We start from the raw sequence: 12,932 nt of genomic DNA, 5'->3' as shown, positions 1-12,932 counted from the left end.
ATTCATTTCAAAATTACATTTTAAAAAAAAAAAAGTTAACGTGATACATATATATATATATATATATATATATATATATATATATATATAAAAGTAGAACTCAAAGAAAGTCAACCATAAACCAAAGAAAAGAAAACAAAGAGAAATTTGCAAAAGATAAAACCTGAAAATTTGTTGGAGTCTTTGACAATAAATGTCTTTAATCTGAAGAAAAAGAAAGTAGGATGTAGAACTAAACTAAATATCTTCAATTTGAAGAAGAATGAGAGATAGAAAGTGAGATAGAAACTGCAAAGCGTACGTGAGTTTGTGGGTTTTAAAATGTAGGAGTTTTAATTTACATATTTATCCTCGTTAGTTGAAAACTTGTAAGTGGATATGATGAGGGTATTTTAGGCATCCAAAATGTGGAATCCAAACAGGGGAAGCCTCTTAAATAATAGTATAGATAGACAAAATTACATTTAAAAAAAAAAGAGTTAACGTGATACATACATATATATATATATATATATATATATATATAAAATAAAATAAAAAAGTAGAGCTCAAAGAAAGTCAACCATAAACCAAAGAAAAGAAAACAAAGAGAAATTTGCAAAAGATAAAACCTGAAAATTTGTTGGAGTCTTTGACAATAAATGTCTTTAATCTGAAGAAAAAGAAAGTAGGATGTAGAACTAAACTAAATATCTTCAATTTGAAGAAGAATGAGAGATAGAAAGTGAGATAGAAACTGCAAAGCGTATGTGAGTTTGTGGGTTTTAAAATGTAGGAGTTTTAATTTACATATTTATCCTCGTTAGTTGAAAACTTGTAAGTGGATATGATGAGGGTATTTTAGACATCCAAAATGTGGAATCCAAACAAGGGAAGCCCCTTAAATAGTAGTATATATATATATATATATATATATATATATATATATATATATAAGATAGAAATTCTACTCTTGTAATTAGGAGTATGCATGGGTCGGTTTTGGTCGAGTTAAGAGGATTTTTTGACCCAACCCACCTTGGTGGGTTAAAAAAATTGAACCCAACCCAACCCATCACATAAGTCCAACCCAACCCACATGGGTCGGGTTGAACCCATGGGTTGGATAATTTTTTTTATTACTATTATTATTAAATTGAGCAAAAAAATTATAAACATAAATATATTAAAAAAACCCAAAGATTAGTATCAATGTAACTCCTTAAAGGCAATTAAGACTAATGACTAAACAACAATAGTAATTTACTAGGGTTTGTGTGAACTAATTGGCTTTTATATAGGATAGGAAGAGCTGATTATTTTTAAAAAATTATTAATTTATAATATATTTAATATATATTAAATATATGGGTGGGTCGGGTTGGGTTTGGTGAGTTTGGAATTTTATGACCCGAACCCAACCCGACCCGCCATAAAAAAAAATTTGTAACCCAACCCAACCCATCAAGCCCTAAAAACCGACCCAACTCGGCGGATTGGGTTGGGTCAGGTCGATTTTGGCGAGTTGGCGGGTTGGCTGCACATCCCTACTTGTAATACCCCACATACTTTTATTTGAGGTTATTATTAAATTTTCTTTTAAATATAATTGATGGGCCATAGGTATTCTTTTTATTAGTAACTGTAGCCCGCTACCTCATTAAGCCCACATCTCTAATACGAACTACAGGGTAGAGGAAGAGATAACCAGGATTTTCATAGGAAGGGTTTTATCAAAGACGCTAAGAAGTGTTTTTCCTTGGAGTTTAGAGCACATACAATTGAAGAGGCAACCAAATTATTCAAGGTATGATTTCTCACCATTAGAAACAAAGAATTAAAAGGTTATAATTTTATCTTGGAATCAGTGTGTGATGTTAGATTGTTTAAAAGGTTAGATTCAGTCCTAAAATTCTACTTATACTTTTATGATTAGATTTACCCACTGTGTGTATCAATGAACAAAGTCATGGATCAAATCTTAACTCATGTTTGCCTATTACGTTTTCATTGGGATATATATATATATATATATATATATATATATATATATATATATATATATATGATTATGGCTTACGTCTTCCTTCGTATATGTACATATATAATATATAATAAGTCAATGATTTTGCCACCATTTTCATTGCCATTGGGAGACATATTGCCCACCGTTTCATTGAGGTTATGCTGTTAAACCCATTGAGGTGATATGTTAAATCTTGGAATTGGCTTTTATGGGTATGGCTCTCACGTTGTCCTCATATTTCGGATTTGTATTTGTATTTGTATATATTAGGTCCTCTTTTGGATTTGTATATATTAGGTCCTTTTAGTTTTGCCACGATTCTTTGATTATATATGTTAGGATGAATTAATGTTTTCTTTGGTTATATATATTAGGATGGTTTAACGTTTTCTTTGGGGTTTTATATTAAATCCTAGGTCAATAATATTTTGGCTACTGCCTTCCTCATGGCAATATGAGTTTCGATTAATGCAAGGAAATATTATTGGTTAGAATATCATTGGTAAGAGAAACTTCGAATCTTTCTTAGATAATGTTTTAAAGAGAAATTTCAAATTTTAAATAAAATTTTGAATGTCCGAATCTCATTTTAAAGATGATTTCTAAACTAAACTATTTTCCCAAAAAAATTAGGGTTCAAAGTAGGTTTTCTAAAAAGGTTCTTGTTCTTTAAATTTGTTAAAACCAAGTGATTTCAAAGTCATACTCCTATTCTCCAAATGGTATTTAAAATGTTTCTTTTAGCAAATTGAATTTTCAGATTTACTCAAAAATTGTAAAATATTTATATGATTCCTCGGTTCCTATTTGTTCCCTAAGGGAGTCAAGCATCCTTTGATTCTGTTTCAATTCAATATTGTAATATTAGATATGTCTCTATATCTGGAATAATTGCTAATATTAATAAAATTATTCTATTTTGTATATATTTGTTTTGTGATATATAACTCAAAATGAGTGTTTTTAGAATTGATCAGATATATGTGTAAATCCGCTCACAGGATTGTATGTGAGAATATGTGTTGATCCCTCACCAACAGTGGTTAGATGTTGGTATTTGCTTACAGGATTGTATGTGAAAATATGTGATGTGTATATGTGACACTGTGCTCTGATCAATTATCTATATGTGTTTTCGAATGACTTTAAGATTTGATTATATATGTATTAAGTGGTTCTTTATATGTTTGGAAAACTATATTGGATATTTTGAGTGAAATTGTGAAATCAAACTCGTGCTTTGCTTGACTCCATTCCGTTGTGTATTCTACATAATTACTTACTAGATGTGTGTCTCACCCCATCAATTACTGTTTTCAAATTAAGGTGTAGTTGGAAATATAGAACCTTTGGATCGATTTGTAAGGTGCAAAGTAGAGCATGGAATCTGTAGGTGACTTTAGTATTACTTGAAGACTTATAGAATTTTGATTACCTTTATTTTGTAATTCATGTTTTCTATAGTGGAGATTAATTCCAATTTTTGGAGTTTCGTTTTATGTAAGAGATTTTTCTTTAAGAGTATTTTTTTTCTTTGGAGTTCTAATTTATTTTGGATTAATTATGTTTAAGGAGTTATATAAGTTCAGCAGGTTAGTCATGCATCTAAGTTCACGTTCCATGGATTTGGGTCGTGACAACTCTAGCTTAATCTAAGTGTATAGGTGTGTGAAACTCCTTCCTAAAGACTTGAACCCCGATCTTTACCTCCCACACCCCACAAGCATTGCTAAAAATTTTCTACAGTCGTAACAAGACTGTTGAGAAACACGAACAACGTATTTTAACAAATGATGCTTGCTTTAAGTTCCATTTCCAAGCCTATAAAACCTCTCAGCTTCTCACTAATTCTAACAAACAACTCTACCTCAAAGTTCTCTTGTTGTGAATGGTGTCCAAATATTCATCAATAATGATTTAAAGTGTGTAAAGGGCTTAGGAAGTAAAGAAAGTACTGATTTTGTTTTCCTAAAAAAAAAAAAAAACTGTGGGGGTCTGAGGACATCACCCCTGCGGGGCCAAGCTTGAGAAGCTTGTAAGCCCAACAAACCCTGTGACAGAAAGACCGAAATAACTTGAAAGAAGGAATTAGGCAAGGAAGGCAAGCACCTTGGATATGACCATCCCGAGGTAACCTAGAAGAGCCCTGTCCCTAGTGTTGGAGGTGTGAACCAAAGGAGGCATTTATGGCCAGCACAAAGAGGGAGGGGGAAACATGTGGAGGAAGCACCTGTCACCTCCGCATTGAATGCACTACACCAATTAGGACAACCACATTAATGGCTAAATGACACCTGAACAGTGTTAGAATAGCATGTAGCTCACTTAGCACACCCTCCAAAGGTGGGATGTAACAAGTACCAGGAAGGGATTAACCACCCTCTAGGTGGAGGGCCAAGATGAGAAGCTAACTACTATAAAAAGGGGAGAGAACCTCTTGAACAAGGATTGGGACCTGGTGATTAGGAAGAAATTATGCAAACTTGTAATCTTCAAAGTGTAACAAGCTCCCTCGACCTACTGAGTAGACATTAATATACTCTTTTTACCTCTCTTCCACTTTACTTCTCATCTCTTTTGTCTGGATCTTTTTCTCTGATTTTAGCCCTTTGGTTTATGATATCCATGTGTTGGTCTGCTATACCCATCTTTAAAAATTAGTTATAGACCTGCTTCCAAAGAGTAGAGCTCAATCTCTAGGCCTTTGTGTTTGTTGCTGCCCCACACAAAGACTATTTGTTATTTATAACAATAATAGTAATTATTATTGATTTAGAATATGACAAGCTTTCTCATTGTAAGGACACGATTTGCTCCTAAAGCCCAAATGAAGGGTCAAAGGCCCAAAGCCCAAAACAATGAATTTGTTAGAAAGTGGGCTTAAAGATGAACTTTCAATGAGTTAAGTGGATAGTAGTCATAATAGGTTAGTTATTGTTAGAAAGAATAAAACAAACAGTTTTGAGAAAGAAAAGTTCTCCTTGGCCAAGTCCGAGGATGGTTTGTTCTTATATATTTCTCTTAAACTTATACAAAATTAAAGTTCTTAAGTCTACAGTCCTTTTTCCTTAGATTTTCAGATCATCCCCATTGTAATGGGGTTTTTCTCCTTTATATTCCCCTTCCTTCCTTCATCTTAGCCCTTCACGTGTAGATCAGATTGCTGGCTTTGATACTTGTCCCATCAGTACCTTCCTGAAATCTTTGTGGATAGATGTAAGGCTGAATGTTACTACTTAGGTATTGCCTCCACATTAATGCGGCCAGGGGGTTAGCTGCAAAGCATTCAATGCGGTAGTAGCAGCTTTCTTCTCAGATATTTTCCAAATCTCTTTTATCTTATCCCTATCTGATGTTTATCCTTGCCAGCACAATTGCTTGTTGTCTTGCTCTTAATTAAAGGTCGGACCTTTGACCTCTACTCTGTTTAGCCTAGGAGGTACTTCTCCTCGGACAACATTTCCAGCTCCTTATGACCAAACTTCTTCCACGACCCATTAACCTATATGCCTCCATTAATATTTACCTGTCCTCGAACTATCTAATATCCTCGGGCACAACCCACAGCCCAATACCTAGATTTGGGCCCTCCAGCCCTACAATAGCCCCTCGAAATTCTACTCTTTTGCTCCTCTGGAAAAAGGGGGATTTCAATTTTTTGGCAATCACCCTTCCCACTCTTATGTCACTTCTTTCTATGCAGGTGTCTTTTCAACTACAAAGAGGCACGCTTCTAACGCTTCGGCATCTAGGACGCTTCAGCATTTATTTCATACGGCACCCTATCCCCCACGTTCTACAGTATGATGAAGATTGTTAGGACATATATGATTGGATTTTAGGAACATATGTCAACATTTTATGTATTGGCTAATCCATTAACAAAACCACTTTATTTGTAATTAGGTAGATTTAGGATGTGTTTAATGCTTCAAGAAACAAGATTTCAAGCTCAAGTGTTAAAGCCATGCAAGTCTGTCCAAGAAACAAGTGAAGAAGTGATGTTATTAAAGCTCAACAACTAGTATCTATTGAGGTTTAAAAGAGCTGTTTTAGCCCAAGGCTCAACAGCTGCTTGACAGATAGGGTCTCTATCGAGATTTATGAAAAACAGATTTTCAGTTCTGATTTTCATCCAATCCATGATTATGTGTTTGAGTTTTCTTTTCTCACAACCCTAAATATATATAAAGATTATTTTAAGGGCCATATCAGGTTGCACAGTCAAGAGCACAATTATACAACAGCATAATTTCTCAAGTGTGATCGGAAACCTAGTTTGCCCTAATTCTTGAAGAAACTGTTGTGTTTGTACACCGTAAGGTTTTGTGACTAACCAATTTTGTGATATTCATCAGTTGATGAACAGAAGAACTTTGCAGTCAACATCCTTCTCAAGTTGGTGATAAAGCCGCGTATTGGGATCCGCACATCTTTTGGTTAGTCATGTACTGAGAGCCGTGCAATACAAGGAGAGATTGTCACTACAGAACAAGTCCAATTGGGTATGGGGTAAGGGTTCAATTGTGGGTTGCTATAAGGTACTGAGATTTCTTTACTTGTAACCGCTCGTTTTGATAATAGTTGATTCTCAGGAGTGGTGATCTTAAAATCACCCGGTGGGATTTTTGTCGTATAAGTTTTCCCCTTTCGTAAACAAATCACCGTGTCATTTAATTTTCACTGCATATTTAGTTATTTGGTGATTTGTTTGTGCTGCCACGCTTATTGTATGTAATTGAACCTAATTAATTCACTTGGCTAATTAATTGGTTAATTCATCACAAGGAGTCAATACGTTTTTGGCCTATCAAGTGGTATCAGAGCAGGCACACTCTGATTAGGGTTTAATCTTTACTGTGAGTATCCATTAACCCCTGTTTGTCATGGATAGAGGTCAGTCACTTATTGTACCTCCTTTATTTGATGGAACTAACTATGCATACTGGAAAGTACGCATGAGAGCTTTCTTGCAATCCTTAGATGAGAAGGTGTGGCAAGCAGTGGAGATAGGCTGGACCAAGCCAAAGGAAGCGCCAGCCAACTGGGATGATGCAAAGATCAAGGCAGCAAACTTCAACAGCAGGGCATTGCATGCTTTATTTAGTGCGGTCACAAATGAGGAGTTCAAGAAGATCTCCTCCACTGAAATTGCAAATGAGGCGTGGACCATTCTCCATAAAATCTATGAAGGAACCAAGGCTGTCAAGGATTAGAAGTTTCAGAGGCTCACTACTATCTTCCAAGAAATCAAGATGGAGGAGGATGAGTCATTTGATGAGTTCTATGCCAGGCTCAAGGACATAGTAAACTCAGCCTTTAATCTTGGGAAAACCATTCCCAAACCCAAGATTGTGAGAAAGGTGCTCAGATCTCTGCCCGAGAGATTTCATGCCAAGATCACCGTCATTGAGGAATCAAAGGATATTGACAAGATTCCTTTGACAGAGCTCGTTGGAAATCTGCAAACCTATGAGTTCGAGAAGTCAAGCAAGAGTAAGAGTATGGTACTGAAGGCCAAGAGCAGTGACACTAATGAGTCACTTATGAGTCTTTTGATGATGAAGAGTCTAAAATGAAGTCCTACATCACCCGACAGTTCAAGAAGTTCATGAAGAATGCTAATACAAAGGGCTTCGACAAGGACCGTAGGCAATCAAATTCTTCACAGTCTAAGAGCTAAGACAAAAGGAAGAAGAAAGTTAGGGATGGCGGTCAGTACACTGTTCCTTCAGGGCCCAAGTGTTTCGGGTGTCAGGGATTCGGTCACATGAAATAAGAGTGCCCTACTTATCTCAAGTCTATTGGGAAAAGCAAGGCACTTACTGCTACCTTGAGTGACACTAAACCTAAGGATAATTTCAAAAATGAGGATGACGGAATCCTAAATGCCTTCACCGCCATTGACAATCCTACTGAAGGGATTGTAAAAGATGTGGATGAAGAAGAAAACTTGGTGGAGTCAAAATTTGAGAAGATGGATGAGCAAGATGACATCCACACAGCCTATGCAAAGTTATACAAGGTCTCAAAGAAACATGAGAAGCTGTATAGGTTGGCCACCAAGAAACTCAGTGATGTGGAGCTTGAACTAGAACAACTCTCCACAAAGTTTGATGTAGCAAATCAGACTATTGGAGCACTGGGGTTTGAGAACAATTACTTGGCCAAGAAGACCAAGAAGCTTGAGGTGGAACTGTTCCAAATGAGAGCTCAGTTGGAGAGGACCTCAAGTGCAAAACTTGATGAGATGCTCAGCATGCAAAAATCTGCCTCCGATCGAACCGGTTTAAGGTATGATTTTTTTTTCCTAATATTGCTTCTTCTAGTACCACTGTTTTTGTTTCTCCTACTAACAATATTGATTCTGAGAATAATGATGCTAAAACTGTGATAGTTAGTGAGAACATAGACAAGGGTAAATCGATCTGAGGAGCACCCCGTAAGCTTGCTAAGAAAGAAACCAAAAACCCTAGGGCTAAGAAGAGTAATGCTCAAAAGTCTAAAGAGAAGAAGCAGCATCTTTGTCATCACTGTGGCGCAATTGGACATACTCAACCCAATTGCTATAAGTGGTTAGTCATTCAACAGAGCAACAACATGATTTCGTCAGGAAACCAGAATCAGCTTTCATCCTCTCTTGCTCCTCTTCGAAATCTCCTTAAAACCCTCATGTTCCTTTCAAACTTGAATGGTTTCAATTATTCCCCCTCACCGTCGGTTCAAGGTTTTGCTCAAAGGAAAGGTTCCTCCAAAGTGTGGAAGAAAAATGGCTCCAAGTGATTTAGTCACTTTTTCTCTCTCTCCCTCTTTTTGTTATAATTGCATTACTTGTGTGTTTTTTATTTTTATTTGAGACAGTCTAGTTTTTATGCATTGTTTTATTTGACATATTTTTGTTTGGTTGTTTTTTATTTTTTTTTCATAAAAATAAAAAAAATTGAAAAATTGAAAAATAAAAAAATACAAAAACAGTGTGTTTGTGTACATTGGTACTTGTGTACCTTGAATGGCCAATGAAACAAAGTTTTCTAAATTTTGTATCTTTTGTAACTTAGATGAGCATCTCTATGCACAACTAAGCAAGTGAGTTTTGAACAGGTTTTTTATAGGACTGGAAGACATAAACTGGGAAATATTACACAAGTGGCTAACTCTCTATTTCTCTCTAATTTTCTAACTCTCAAATTTTTTCAAGTCTGCTCAACTAAGGAAACAAGAGGCCTATTTATAGGCAAATAATTTACAAAAAGACAAAATATTTTACAGTCAAAAGATGTAAGTGCCGACTTTCTTCTTTACAGTTGTCCAAAATGTGTGAGGGTTCTGTGCCAGTTGTCTTCTGAATATGCAGAAAATATTCGCTTCCGGATTCATTGCTGACAATTGAAAATGAGGAAAAGGACGAAGCTATCATGCAATGCATAGTTGGTAGCTTGAAGAAAGTGTGACGGCAATAGAGAAAGGAAAAACCAAAAGTGGGTCCCGCAACTTTTTTTTTTTTTTGCATATATCTTTTATACATATCTATCTTTAATCATCTCTTCCTTGAAACCATTCTTCATCAATATCTGCATCTGGGTCATGGTTATGATAATAAGGATCATCGAAGCCAAAAGGATTAGGCATGTTCCAATGGTCTTCATGTGGCTATTGCTGTCTGCAAACATCTAGGTCGGCTGGTACTATGTATGGTAAGATTCCTTAATTGAGAGATTCTGCCATTGTGAGTGAAGAGTACCATCAGCATTTGTTACCCAATGTACATCTAGAGGGTGGAAAATTCGTTCTGCGTGAACATTATTTTTGGAATTTAGCTTTGCTACTATACATGCAAAAGTAATTTTGTGACCAAAACGGGGGTGATCTATTTTGTGATATTTGAACCATTGACCATCATGAGCATTATTTTTCAAAATTTCTCGCCAGAATTTGTGAAAATACTTATTCTCTAAAGGAAAAATGTATGAGTAGAATTGTGGTTCAAAAAGGAGGCACAAGTAGTACTCATTGAGTAAGTACCACATATAAAGGTAATGTGCAACAGTCCAGTTTGTTATCCAAAATGCAAATGGAGTTTTCTATGGTTGCTCAATTTCTGGGAAAAGAGCAAGGAAATGGCTTTGGTGTTGTTTGATGTAATCATGGAGGACTCAAATGATTCTTTTGGATCTGGCTTGGAGGGTCAGGGTTTTTATTTGGTCTTTTATTTCTGGGAGAAGAGTTTCTATCATATTCATGATATCATTAGAGGATGAAGTAGAGGGGTCTGAGGATGAGGATGGATCTGTTATTGGGTATATACATAAGGGTGGAGGAATTATTGTGGTATGAAGGACTGGAGGCTTTTTAGAAAGGTAATCAGTGATAAGGTTATCTGTACCTTTGATGTGTTTGACTTGGAAGGATCATTGTGAAAACCAATTTGACCATCTGAGTAACTGGGGATGGGGGAGCATTTTTCTTTTGAACTGGAGCATTTTTTGAAAAGAAGACATGTCCATTTCTACAAGAAAATTGTGACAAAGGAGGTGAAACTGGAACTTTTCAATGCCATGTTTAACTGCCAGGATTTCTTTGAAAGTAGAATGATAATGGAGTTCTGAAGGCTTGAATTCACCACTTTTGTATCCACAAATGTTTCTTTTGCCATCAATTTCTTCAAAGAGAGCTGCTGCCCAATACTCATCACTTGCATCTGTTTGTAGAATTCTTTTTCCTGTTCCTAGAATCTACAAAGGGGGAAGTTTTGCTGTTAATTTTTTCAATTGTTGAACTGCTTCTGTATGAACTGAATTCCATTCTGGGGGTGATTTTTTCAACAACTTTGACAAACAATCTCTGTGTCTGGAGATTTTTGGGATGAAATCTGACATATAGTTAACAATTCCAAGAAACTGTTGGATCTGTTTGGTGTTGGTGAGCGTATCTGAAAATTCACTAAGAGAGACCGCTATGTGAGGCTGCAAAGTGTACTTTCCATTTGAAATGTTTACACCCAAGAAGTCAATAAAAGATACTCCTATGACCATTTTCTTTTCTGAAAGCATTATCTCTTGAGCTTTTGCTAAATTGTAGAACTCAGTAAGCAATTTTTCATGGGATTCTGCATCTTTTGAGAATAGGAGGATATCACCTACATAGATCAATGCATTTGACAACAGTGGTTGGAACAGCGTTAGCATTGCTTTTTGGAATTGAGATGGAGTATTTTTTAGGCCAAAAGGCATTACAGTCCATTGATAATGGTGGTCTGGGATGAAAAAAGTTGTCTTGTATCTTTCTTCTGGATGGATTCCTAATTGCCAGAATCCTGCTTTGAGATCAAACTTTGAAAACACTTTGGCATTGAAAAGATGTTGGAAAATGGCACTTTTTTTTGGCAAAGGGAACTTATCATCAGCAAGGAAATGATTAAGATCTTGGTAATTAATTACCAATCTAAGCTTTCCTCGAACTTGTTCTGCATGCTTGTTAACATAGAAAGCTTCACACGCCCATGGAGAAGTTGTGAGTTCAATGAGGTTTTCTGAAAGAAGAGTGGATAACTCCTGCTTAGCTAGGGACAAGTGTTCTGGGTTCATACCTCTATGACTAGCTTTTGTGGGGTTAACATCTTCATTTTTTTTGAAGGGAAGGGTTATGAAAAAGGCTGGGTTTTTCCACAGAGGATTTGGATTTTTAAGGAGGAATTCAGAGTGGATGGCTGCACAACATTCATTGATGATCTGGAATTTCAAGGAGTCAAAAGGATTTATTGAGAACAAGTGTGGTACCTGGGTCCAGGTGAGAAGGTGTTGTTTATGCAAAAGTCCTTTTGAGGACCATCTTAGGCTGGGTATCTGGTGAAGGAGGTCAAATCCTATGAGGAGGTCTCGGTCTGTGAGGGGGGATCCAAGTAGGGATGGCAATTTAGATCCGGCCCGCGGATACCCAGCCCGGCCCGACCCTAATGGGCCGGATTTTACCCGGCCCGATAAAGAATAGGGTCGGGTATGGGTTTTTAAAAAAAAACCCGAAGCGGGTTCGGGTCGGGTCCGGGTTTTATAAAAAAATCCGAAACCCGGCCCGAAACCCGCCCCGGATAAAAACCCGGTTATGGAGGATAAGACATTTTGTAAGAATTTCTTAGTCTTTTTCATTTGTTAGTTGGAGGATAAGACATTTTGTAATTTCTTAGACTTGTGGGATTTATTTTGTAACTTTTTAAGTGATTTGTTGATTTAAAATCTTAGTTGTGATTTATTGATTTATGATTAACTTATAATTTGGTTTGATTTGGTTGCCTTATAATGTGGCCTAAATGCCAAATTTTGGCATTTGGGCCATGTTAAATGGCTTGAATCTAGGGAAAAAATTTAATGGGCTTAAAAAAAAAAAATTTGTTGGGCTATATTTGGGCCCAAGAAGATAAACAGGGCCCGCGGGGCGGGTATGGGCCCCGAAAAAAAAACCCGATTAATAGTCGGGCCGGGTCCAGATTTCGGGTTTTGGCCCGCGGGTCGGGTCCGGGTATGCAAAAACCCGGCCCGAACCCGACCCGTTGTCATTCCTAGATCCAAGGACTTGGTGTCTAATGGTAAGGGTTGGAAAAATTCGAATGTGAATGGGCTTACTTTTCTGGGTAATCAGAAATGTTTCTCCATTGGCTGCTCTGAACATCTGATGATGGGGTAGCCAAAAGTCTTCTAGTAAAATCTTAGGATGGAGGATTGTTGCTGCTGCTCCTGTGTCAAACAGAGCTATCACCGAGACGGGTCTGGAATAAGTATCAAGGAGGATGTGAACTTGAGCTATTGGTTTGGGGCCAGTTATTGGGGCTATAAGAGGCTGAGATGTGTATATGGTTTGGATTTCTGGGTCTGAATCATCAGTGTTGCTTGAATCTGACTCATCTTCTGAAGTAGAATAAGCCATGACTGCCAAG

This window comes from Castanea sativa, chromosome 10 (assembly GCF_040712315.1).
Source record: "Castanea sativa cultivar Marrone di Chiusa Pesio chromosome 10, ASM4071231v1".
In the NCBI taxonomy this organism is placed as follows: domain Eukaryota; kingdom Viridiplantae; phylum Streptophyta; class Magnoliopsida; order Fagales; family Fagaceae; genus Castanea; species Castanea sativa.
This window is presented reverse-complemented; position numbering follows the sequence as displayed.